Source organism: Ochotona princeps, chromosome X (assembly GCF_030435755.1).
Source record: "Ochotona princeps isolate mOchPri1 chromosome X, mOchPri1.hap1, whole genome shotgun sequence".
In the NCBI taxonomy this organism is placed as follows: Eukaryota; Metazoa; Chordata; class Mammalia; order Lagomorpha; family Ochotonidae; genus Ochotona; species Ochotona princeps.
In genome coordinates this window covers 37,313,810-37,325,995 of record NC_080865.1, presented here as the reverse complement: position 1 = coordinate 37,325,995, position 12,186 = coordinate 37,313,810, and the positions used below count along the sequence as shown (strand labels likewise).

Below are 12,186 nucleotides of genomic sequence, written 5' to 3'. Positions count from 1 at the left end.
AATATTTTAAAATTATATACTTAAATACAATTTTAATACCTTTAAATTACATATGTAAATACATATATATTTAAAAGTCTTGTTTATTTATTTGAAAGTCAGAGTGACAAGGAAGGAATGATTTTCCATCTCTTGATTCACTCCCAAAATGGGTACAGCAGCCACAATTGGGCCAGGCCAAAGCCAGGATCCAGAAACTCCATCAGAGCTTCCCAATTGGGCCAAACTCCTTGTGCTATCTCCTACTGCCTTACCAAGTGCATCAGCAGGAAGGATCACTAGAAGCAGAGCAACTGGGTCTTCAAAAGCTGGTATATCAAGTGGCAACTTTATACACTGTGTAACACTGCTGGCCTCTTTATTTGTACAAAAAGATGATCAAGTTTGTCTCATCAACCTCCACAATTAAACTATGAGAGAAAAAAGAATAACAGGAGAGATCAGTTCTCAGTGAGCCACCACTATATCATCTAATCTTTGTTAGATGTGGTAGAAGCTGAGGATCAGCTTACAGTTGCTTTTATCATTTAACCACAAATATCACAACCTAACAAAAATCTAGCAAATCCTAAGATCTCTTCTGTTTTCAAGCTTTTCTCCATTATAGATTGTCCAATAATTCTTTTTTGTGTGAGTTCTATTTGAAGTAGTTTGGAAACGAAACACTGATTTAAAAAAGCATATAGATATGGATATTCCATCTGCTGGATTACACCTCAAATAGCCTCAGTGTCTGGGGCTTGGTCAGACTGAAGCCAGGAGTTTGTTCCAGGTCTCCCATGTGGATGCAAAGAACCATAAATGCCACAGTGCTGATCCCACCTATTTTCAAAGGTGTATAAAGAACATAAATGCCTTTTACTGTGTGGAGAGATTAGAAATGCATTTTGCATGCAAATAGTTTAGTTTATTTAAGTGCCAAATTTATCTTGCTTTGTTAAAAGCTACCTGTTAATATTTACCTTAAAGGGGTTCCAGATTGGTTTTGGCTTCTATGAGAAAAAGATCTCTCTCCTCAAAAGTAGCTCTGTGAGGATGATGGAATGGCACCCCAGTCTAATCCAACTCCCTGGGGTTCTGGCATTCTATGCAGGTGCCAGTTCCTGTCCTGGCTGCTGCATTTGAGAGCCAGCTCTCTGTGGCATGGAAATATAATAGAGGATGGCCCACATCTGTGGACCCTGCTTTCATATGACAGACCCGGGAGAGGCTCCTGGCTCTCAGCTTTGGATCAGGTTAGCTCTACCCATTGTGGCGATTTGGAGAATTAACCTGTAGATGGGAGACCCTCTCCCTTTTTATCTTCTTCTTTCTATGTAAAATCTGTTTGAAATAAAAATAAACAAATCTTAATTTTCTTAAAAAAGTAGCCCTGTGTGTGAACCCTTATATACTTGTAACATATTTAAAGAGCAGTATAGGGAGAAATAAAATGGTGGAGTAGGGTAAGCACATGAAGAAACATTAGACAGTGTGAAGCAGAGAGAGAAACAGGAGATGACAGAACAACAGCGGAGGGGTAACCGGAAACTGACAGACAAAGGAAAGCAGTAGACACAACAGTGTGGTGTTGTAGTGACTAATAACCCAGCAGCATGAAACAAACGGAGATCTGAACTCCACCAGCAGACACAACTCCATCAAAAACAAGGTGGGAAGGGATGTTCACCAGGAGCTCAGGAGGTAAACCCAGACAAAGAACTTACCATCCTGCTAGTCTGTTTGATTTGACCAGGAACAGAGACAGAGCAGCAGGTCCCAGATGGGCAGTGCAGGAACAGGGTGGGTTTCACAGCCCGGTCTTCACCCTAGAGCTGAATTGGGTGCCATTATGTTTAAGGAGGTAAAGGTTATGGACAGTACTGTGCATGCACTGAGCTGGAATTGAATCCATTTCTGGCTCAATGAACTGCAACAATGTGGCATCCTACAGATTCCACCCAAGATAAGTCCCAGTAGCACCCAGACCTGACAGCCAGCAAATCAGGAACTCTAGTAGTGACACATCAGGCACCGTTTTGTACAGTGTGACAAAGGCTTTAAGACGAATGGGATGATATTCTGCCAGCTCTAACAACGGACCAGAAATGGTCTCCCCAAGAGACTGTTCAACCCATCTGGACAATAAATAGCTGGACTTTATACTTGGTATATGTTTACAAGGAAAGAATCTTGATTGAATTTGAGCTGTAATACTGCATCAAGGTGGAGGAAGCCACCAGGGGGGAGGGGCGTGGGGGGGATTCCCAGAGCCTATGAAACTGTAGCATAATGCAAAATAATTAATAAAAAAATAAAATAAAATAAAATAAAATAAAAAGACTACAGGGACAACAGTGAGCTAGCTGTGCATGCTCGGGGCTGGGAACGAACTCACTGAGCTCAGTGGATTGCACTGGTCCCACATGGAAAATAATACTGACTTTGGCATCATACTGGTCAAAAGAGAGAGGTCCATGTAGCCCTCAGACCTAATGGCCAACAGCTTCTAGCAAGATCAGCACCACCAATAACCTAGCTATATAGGACACCTGGTATCTCCCTAATTCTGGGCCCTGCTCCAACCAGAAGTGGGATAAAGGTTGCAGAGTCAACGGTGCAGCCTCAGCATGATATCACAGGAGGTGGAGACTGGTGAGCCAGGAGCTGAGACTACAGAGACCATGGTGGAAATCTAACATAAGAACCCAGACCTGGAGCTCGCTAGAGGGAGTGGCACAAGTAACTGCAAACAAAGAGCCGTGTACCAACTGCAATAAGTCAAGTCAAATTGTAGACCTTTGGGTGACACAGCTTAGAAACCTGCCCCAAGGAGAAGAATCTGCTAACCAGAGGTACAATGACCAATAGCAAAAGAAGAGACAGAGGCACAGTGAATATTGCTGAAGACTCCATTGCAAAGGAGCAAAACCATTTGCCAACTTCAGAGTTAACTGAGGAAGACATTAAAAAATGGGGTGACACAGAATTCAAAACACTTGTTATAAAACCTCTTATCAACAACGAGAAGCATGTAAACCCAGACTTTAAGGAATATGTTACACAGGAAATAGCAACAATGAGTCAAATCAAGGCTGATATATCAGAAATCAAGAATACAGTGGAGCAAATTAAAAGTACAGTGGAGAGTCTCCAAAATAGGATGAAGAGGCAGAAAAAAAAAATCTCAAAATTAGAAGGTGTTTCCTATCACCAGGGGGAAACAAATAAAAAGCTGGTAGCAGAGACGGGTCAAGCTAAAAAGTAATCAAGATTTGAAAGACACTATCATAAGGACAAATACAAAAGTTATGGGAGTCCCAGAAGGTGCAGAAAGAGAAATTGGAATTAAAGGTATATACAATTAAATAATAAGGAAAAGTTCCCTAATTTAGAGAAAGAATTGGGAAATAACATTGAGGAGGGGCACAGAACTCCCAATAGGATTGACCAAAAGTGATCTTCACCACTACACATGATACTGAAGCTCTCTTCAATCGAACATAAGGAAAAGGGTCCTTAAATGTTCACATGAAAACAAATCCATTGACATATACATATAAAAGAATATCAATTAAATTCACAGGAGAACTCTCACTGGAAATTCTACAGGCCAGAAGAGAATGGAGTAACATATTCCAGATTCTAAAAGAAAAAAAAAATTGTTGGGGCCTGGCAGCGTGGTCTAGTGGCTAAAGTCCTTGCCTTGAACGCGCTGGGATCCCATATGGGCGCCAGTTCTAATACCGGCAGCTCCACTTCCCATCCAGCTCCCTGCTGTGGCCTGGGAAAGCAGTCAAGGACAGCCCAAAGCTTTGGGACCCTGCACCCGTGTGGGAGACCCGTTCCTGGTTCCTGGCTTCAGATCGGTGTGCACCGGCCCGTTGCAGCTCACTTGGGGAGTGAAACATCGGATGGAAGATCTTCCTCTCTGTCTCTCCTCCTCTCTGTATATCCGGCTTTCCAATAATAATAAATCTTTAAAAAAAAAAAAAAGAAAAAAAATTGTTGGGCCCAGGATAACATACCCAGCGAGGTTTTCCTTTGTCTTTGAAAATGAAATAAAATTCTTCCACAGTCAAGAAAAGTTAAAAGAATTTGCCTCTTCCAAACCTGATGTACAAATGATATTTCAAGATGTTCTCTTGACAGACAAAAGGAATAGCACCCACTGAAACCAAAGGCAAATGTGAAGAACATCCCAGTAAAATAACAACAGAAGACTAAATCATTGAACAACCCATTGCTAAAATGACAGGACCAAATTACCACCCATTCATATTAACCCTGAATGTAATTGGATTTAAAAAACAAAAACCATCTATTTGTTGCCTACAGGAAACCGTATCTCATGGATTTGATTTTTTTTGTTAATTTCATATGTACAAAACTCTTAGTAAATTCTTCAGAGACTCATAGATCATATAGCAGCATCATTTCCTTCAAGAAGGTTCTTGATTTTCTTTTTCATTTGTGCAGCGACACATTAGTCATTCAGTAGCATGTTAGTTAACTTCATAGTGCTGTGATTTTCTTTTTCTTCCTGTTATTGATCTTGTTTTGTGGCTTTTCGTTTAAAGGAATGTATAGTAATTGTGTAATTGACACTAACATATCCAGATGTGAAGATACAATGCAGTATGCATCTCTACTTCCAGACCAAAGATGGGCTCCCAATGAAACTGTTTAGTATATCTTGACAAGAGCATGCAGGTCTCTGCCATTGTCCATACTTGCAATGATGTACATATGACTCTTTATGAAGAACTGTAGTATAGTAATAATATAGGAGAACTTAGTGATTTGGGAGGGGATTGGTTAGCGGGTAAGAGAAATCTCAGGGCCTATGGAACTGTATTATTAAATGATAATGATAATAATAATAAATAAAGAGCATTATAGGACTAAGCTTTCTAGAAAATATGACCAAGAGTCTCTTTCCAAACTGTTCTATATATGCCAAAAAATCAATCATATTATTTGTACTCAGGCTCCTCATGGGCTTTTTTTGTGTGTATGTGTGTTTTAAAATATATTTAAACTTAGCAGTTTGTAGTATTCAAGCAAGATTTTACATATTTGTGCATTTTAGGATAGTCAAAACAGACTTATAACTCTAACAAGCCATATATTAACAATTGAAGAGTAGAACCTTCTTAGGCGGTTGAATATCCGAACTCTGCATCCTGCCTAGTGAGGTCTACGGTTAAGAAATGAGGATGACAGGAGCCTATGGAACTGTATCATAAAAATGATAATAATAGGGCCCGGCGGCGTGGCCTAGCGGCTAAAGTCCTTGCCCTGAATGCGCCAGGATCCCATTGGGCGCCGGTTCTAATCCCGGCAGCTCCACTTCCCATCCAGCTCACTGCTTGTGGCCTGGGAAAGCAGTTGAGGACAGCCCAATGCATTGGGACCATGTACCCGTGAGGGAGACCTGGAAGAGGTTCCTGGTTCCCAGCTTCGGATCGGCGCGCACCGGCCCTTTGCGGCTCACTTGGGGAGTGAAACATCGGATGGAAGATCTTCCTCTCTGTCTCTCCTCCTCTGTGTATATCCGACTTTCCAATAATAATAAAAAATCTTTTAAAAAAATGATAATAATAAAATGTAAAAAAAAAATTAAAAAAAGAAAAAAATGAGGATGAGAAAACTTAGAAGAAATTTTTTTTTTTAAAAAAGAAGAAACAAAAGATAGCACAAGGAATGAGTTTCTGTAAGCCTGGTTCTGTCCTGATTTTACAACCATAACACATATTTGTGGAAAATTGTTCGTAAAGTATGTCCTGGTCCAATTGTTCTGTTAGCCAGTTCTCTACCTGCAACTACTGCATCCCATTTGGTCACTGGTTATGTTCTGGCTGCTGGACTTCACATCTAGCTCCCTGCTTTTGGTTTGGGAAAGGCTTGGGACCCTGACCCACATAGGAAACCCAGAAGAAGCTTCTGGATCCTGACTTCCAATTAGCTCAGCTGTGGCCATTGTGCCGTTGGGGGAATAAACCAACAGATAGAAGATTTTTCTCTCTCTCTTTCTCTTTGTAAATGTGTTTGTGCAATAAAAATAAATCTTTGTTAAAAATGTTCATAAAATATTAATAAAATGATTCATTCTACCCCACTCCTGAGATAAGCACTGTTATCATTTTGGAAAATTTATTTCTTCTTCCAATGATGTTCTGTGTTCAAGAGATTACATTGGTTAAAAAAAAAAAAAAAAAAAAACTTTACTCTTTTCCACTTAGCATTGTTTTTACTTAAAAATGTCCTTGATGTCATTAAAATTACCTATAAATATTTGCTTTCTATAAAAATGGAAATGAAGATTTTTGTTTGCTGTGCCTTCCACTATTCTTTGGAAATTGTCCAAGGGGTGCTAGTGCTTCAGAGGCTGATCAACTCAAACGTGACAAAAAGGAAAGAAGAAAGTACATTTCCAGTATTGTTACAGCTCCGGAAATGCAGAAAATCTGTAACAGCTCCTGCTGGGTGGGGTGCAGTGGGAAACAAGCTATCCACGAATTCATTGCCTTAACATTTCACATCCTAAGTCATGCTTTAGCGTGACTACTTTGGCAGTGGTTGTTGTTTAGCTTTCAAAGAAAAAGAGAGAGAAATTGTCTCACATTGAGAGTACAAAGTGTGACAAAGCAGCATTAGCATCTGAAGTAGCACAGGAGAACATTAGGTCAGAAGAGTTGACTCATAGTGATTCAAGTACAAAATCTTGTTATATTTAAATTTTTTTATTAATATAAAGAGAACAGATTTCATGTGTTTTGTTGATACAGTTCTAGGAAGATAAACATACTCCCCCCATCTCTCCCTTCCTCAACCCTCCTCTTCGTTTGATTATTTTCTGTAAGTTTTGCAAAAACGTGATCTTGCTCCACTTTATAATCACAGGTTTAATGCACCATTAACTATGATATCAACAAATAGAAAGTAGAAAGGCCACAGTTCTGCAGGAGTGTAAGCAAGGGCTGGAAATGACAAATTGCAGATGTTCATGTAATTCCTATATATTTTCTGTATTTTGTAGTAACTGCCACACATAAGAAACAGCAAATATTTGTCTTTTGGAGACTGGAATATTTCTCTAATCCCAGCGGTTTCCGGTTGCTTCCATCTTTTTGTAAAGATGAAAGATATTTCACTCTTTTTTATGGGTGAAATCTCAGTGTATTATCACATACTGTTGCTATGGCTCATATAGAAACTTATTAAGATACTCTTTCTCTCCCACACACATACCACAATAACTAAATAGAGGAGTTTATTCAGACCTCACCTAAGTAGGAAACCTTTGCTTAATTTTTATTACCTAAAAATTCACACTGGGTTTTCAGTTCTTATAAATTTTTTTTAAGATTTATTTATTTTTATTGGAAAGGCAGATATACATAGAGGAGGAGAGACAGACAGGAATATCTTCCATCCGATGATTCACTCCCCAAGTGAGCACAACGGCTGGTGCTGCGCCGATCCGAAGCCAGGAACCTGGAACCTCCTCCAGGTCTCCCACACGGGTGCAGGGTCCCAAGGCTTTGGGCCGTCCTCGACTGCTTTCCCAGGCCACAGCAGGGAGCTGGATGGGAAGTGGAGCTGCCGGGATTAGAGCCGACGCCCATATGGGATCCTGGCGCATTCAGGGCGAGGACTTTAGCCACTAGGCCATGCCGCTGGGCCCTCAGTTCTTATAATTTAGAAGAAATGCTCATAAGCATCTTTTTAGAGGCTGACATGTAGATCATGGACTTTGGTCCCTTCAAGCCACACCATAATTGTCACCTTCCTTCTCCCTTAAAAACTCCATAGTTTCAAGTTCCTTGGATGGAGAAAAACCCATAAAGATATCAAGAAATTCTCAATCATCATTTTCCTGTCTTCTGTTACTGAAGGACAAATGATTTTTCCATAGACATCAATGCCATGCAGCATGTTAATTCAGAATGGGACCCAGGGCTCCTGACTTTCATCTGGCCCAGACCTGGTTGTTGCAGATGTTAGAGATTGAACCAGTAAATGGAACATCTCTTTTTCTCACTTTCACTTTGTTTTCAAAAATAAACAAATTGCTTAAAACATATTTCTCTGTAAACTCCTATTAAAAACTTAAATTACATCAACACTGCAAAAAGACCAACAATATATGGAAATTTCAGCGAAAGTGTTGAGTTGGTTGCAAACCTATCATCTCAGGCAAGAAGAGCTAGCAACTTTGTTGGCTACACCCTAGTATGAGTAATTTAATGTTCTTTAACGTAAAAGCCTTCAATTTGATCCCTCTCCCCGACTGCCATTCAGAGTGCTTTGGCCACCTTTTCTGGATATAATTTTCTTTCTTGTGGGGAAACATCACAGTGTTATCTTTTATTTTCTTTAGCTTTGAAAATAGTCTTTCGGAATACTCTAAATCTCCTCCAGCGCTCAGACTAATTCTTAAAAAAAAAAAAAAAGATTTATTTATTTTTATTGGAAAGGCCAATTTACAAAGAGAAGGAGCGACAGAAGAATCTTCCATCTGCTGGTTCACACCCCAAACAGCCACAATGGCTGGACCTCAAGAGATCCAAAGCCAAGAGCCAGTAGATTCTTTCAGGTCTCCCATGTTGCTGCCGGGTTCTGAGGCTTTAGGCCATCCTCTACTGCTTTCCAAGTCTACAAGCAGGGAACTATAAGGGAAGTGGAACAGTCAGGACACGAACAGCACCCATATGAGATCCTGGTACTTGCAGAGTAAGGATTTAGCGATTGAGCCATCATCGTTCCAGGCCCCAGACTAGTTCTTGAATATCCATATGTTACAGGAGATCCACATTACTATTAGTTGGATTACGTGCACCACCCTGATCTAAGAAGGATTCGGTTTTGTCTGCTGGTCCAACAGGTCTCTACTGATTAAACGCTATGATTTGTTCCAGCCAATGGATTAAGAAAGCTAGTTTGATTCCTGTCTTTCTCATCACTATAATAGATCAAACATTGTTCTTAATTGCCTGTTCAATTTGTTTAAGTCCTGTATACTCTGAGAGGTCACTATTCTTCCTACAACTACTCTGGACGAAGTTATACCAATTCAAAGCCATTTTTGCTACATCATTCTTAAGCATTTTGTCAGATTTTCAGCATTCTGGCACTGAGATACCTCAGGTAATATCTACAGTAGAAGCCATGGTGAGATATAATTTTTTTGTGCTGTCAAAGTAAACCACAAGTGTTTGAACAGACTATAGTCCATGTGTGATTTTTGGCCTCTTACGTAGATTGATATTGCACAGACAGTATTTATTACCAGTGATTCAGAGATAAAGTCTCACAGAACCATTGGAAATCATTTTCACAATAAAACCTTCTGTTCCAATAATACATTGGGGGCCCGGCACGATAGCGTAATGGTTAAGGTCCTCTTCTTGAATGCGCCGGGATCCCATATGGGCATCGGCTCTAATCCCGGCATCTCCGCTTCCCATCCAACTCCCTGCTTGTGGCCTGGGAAAGCAGTCAAGGACGGCCCAAGACCTTGGGACCCTGCACCCGTGTGGGAGAGCCGGAAAGAAGTTCCTGGCTCCTGGCTTCGGATTGGCATAGCACCGGCCGTTGTGCTCACTTGGGGAGTGAATCATCGGACGGAAGATATTCCTTTCTGCCTCTCCTCCTTTGTGTGCATCTGCCTTTCCAATAAAATAAATAAATCTTAAAAAAAAAAATACATTGGACCGGCCAGTCTACAGTGAACGAGGAGGAACAGATGATGACAGGTTCACAAGGGATACTAGAGTATAGCTGAATTCTAAACATTTTTGATACCTACATAATAACAAATTTAACGGTTATATTCTGATTTACTTAGCAATTTTCCTATTGTTAGAAATCTGAGCCAATCATTTTTATTTTGATATTATAATTAAAGCTGTGGTAAACAGTTTTGACATTAATCTTTGCATTTTAGATGTTTTTCAAGAGTAAATACCAAGGAGTAGGTTTAAGTTTGTGATATCTGTCATTGAATTGCTTCCTAAAAATATTGAATAAGTTTAACAACAGAGCATGTTATTAAAGACTGAACAGCTTTAAATGCTTATTAGTCATTCATATTCAATCTTTTATAAATTGTTTCTGTTCTTTGCTCATGTTTTCTCGATTTAACTGCTAACATGTTTATTCCAGAATCAAAGAACCACTGAAGGAACATTTGAAGTCAGAATATCACTAGAGTGCCTATTAATAAGTTAGTCATGAAAGCAAATATATTCACAATAGGCAATATATAGAATCAACTTGGGTGTCCATGTAGTGATAAACAGATAAAATAAATCATTGTCTGTCCCTCTACACACACACACATAAATATTATTCAACCATAAAAAGTTGAAATCCTGTCATTTGCAACAACACAGATGAACAATGGAAGATCTTATAGTAAGTGATGTAAGTCAGACACAGAAATACAGATACTGTATCCTTTCATTATATATGTACTCTAAGAAAAGAATGCTGGATGAAATCTTTTCATAATTCACATTCTCACAAGTATTACCTTTTAGTAAACTCTTCTGCTGTGTCAAACTGATCTTTTTACCATTCTCAATGTATTTTGTTCAGCTTTACCTCAGTAATACTCAGTTGATTTCCTTCCAGACTACTCTTGTACTATCTTAAATCCACTAGATCAGTGCTTCTTAAACCTTACTGTGTATACTCATCATAAAGGAATACTGTTAAAAACGCATATTGAAGGTTCCGGTGCGATGGCTCAATGACAAAAATTTTCATCTTGCGTCGTCCGGGACCCTATATGGGTGCTGGTTCGTGTCCCAGATGTTCTACTTCACATTTAGCTCCCTGTTTCTAACCTGGGAAATCAGTGGACAATGCCCCAGGGCCTTGAGACCCTGCAGCTGTGTGGGATACCCAGAAGAAGCTCCTGGCTTCTGGCTTTGGACTGGCTCAGTTCTGACTGTTTTGGCCACTTGGGGAGTGAACCAGCTGATGGAAGATCTTTCTGTCTCTCCTTCTCTCTGTAAATCTGCCTTTCCAATAAAAATAAATCTTTAAAAATACATATTTTGGAAATAGATGTTGACTCTAAGAAACTGCTTTTCTAATAATTCTCAACTGAGGATAATGATGCTAGCTTGTGGCTTTTGATGTGAATGCAAGATCTAGAACGTAAGCATTCTTTGCAGACAGAAAATTTTGCTGGTTTCACTTTTTCTGTACTCTGGTGGCTAAAGCAATGCAGATAATCCAGTAATTGTCCAAAAAAATAATTGTTGGACAAATGTGTAAAAAGGTTTTATCCAATGAATACTCTGGGAATGTCCTCCTCTGAAAGATTTACAGTAACTGCTCATCAGAATGTATTGCTTGTGAATATTTTCACTGACTACACCCACTATAAATGTTGTCTCTTCATTCTTTTTTTTTTTTTTTGTATCCTTGGGTGTGCAGAAGCTGCTTATTTTATACTAAAATTTTATACTAAAATACCTTTATACATTTATACTTGCCCTTGTATGAGACTGAATGGAATGTGGGACAGACTGAACAAATCTGCTGTATATACTGGGAAGAACAGGTACCAGGGCAGGGGGCATGCCTGGTGGGTCGCTGCGGTGAGGCTGCAGCTCCCACTGTTTTGTGTGAGGGCTGAGTGTGTGCTGGGCAGAATCAGGCTGGACTGCAAAATCCATTGGTTTGTGTGGAAGACAGGTTTGGAAATAGAACTGACCCAGGAATTGCAACCACCAGCATATGCATAAGCTGATTGGGGCGACAGACTGTGTTGGACCCTGTACTGGCAGGCACACAAGAAGAATCAGGTCTGGGATCACCTCAGATGAAGATTCTTTGGGGACCTCCAATTGAACCACTGATCTCAGAACCCCAACCATGAAGAGCATTGCAGGCTCCTTGGTCTGACCATGGAGTACAAGTGTCAAAGCTGAGCCTCCTCAGAGGCTCAGACGGAGCAGTGGACAGCATATTCAAGTGCACATGGAGGTTATGGCAGTTCATCAGAACTGGCAGAGGATGCTTGGAACCACAACAGACAACAGAACAAATCAATCAACGACCCCAGCCAAGTGTTGGCAGTGAGCATCTGGTCAAACAGAGACTCTAAGTTGTACTGTGTCAACCAGTGGATTCTGGAGAGATTTCATCGTGTTTGGAATGGCAAGATTGGCAGCAATTCAGAACTGT

General features: G+C 40.0%; 1 protein-coding gene across 1 annotated transcript in view; it reads left to right on the top strand.

The window, feature by feature from the left end:
* Positions 1-12,186, top strand: part of ZC3H12B (zinc finger CCCH-type containing 12B) — a 339,337-nt gene that overhangs the window by 93,844 nt on the left and 233,307 nt on the right. The window lies entirely within an intron of this gene.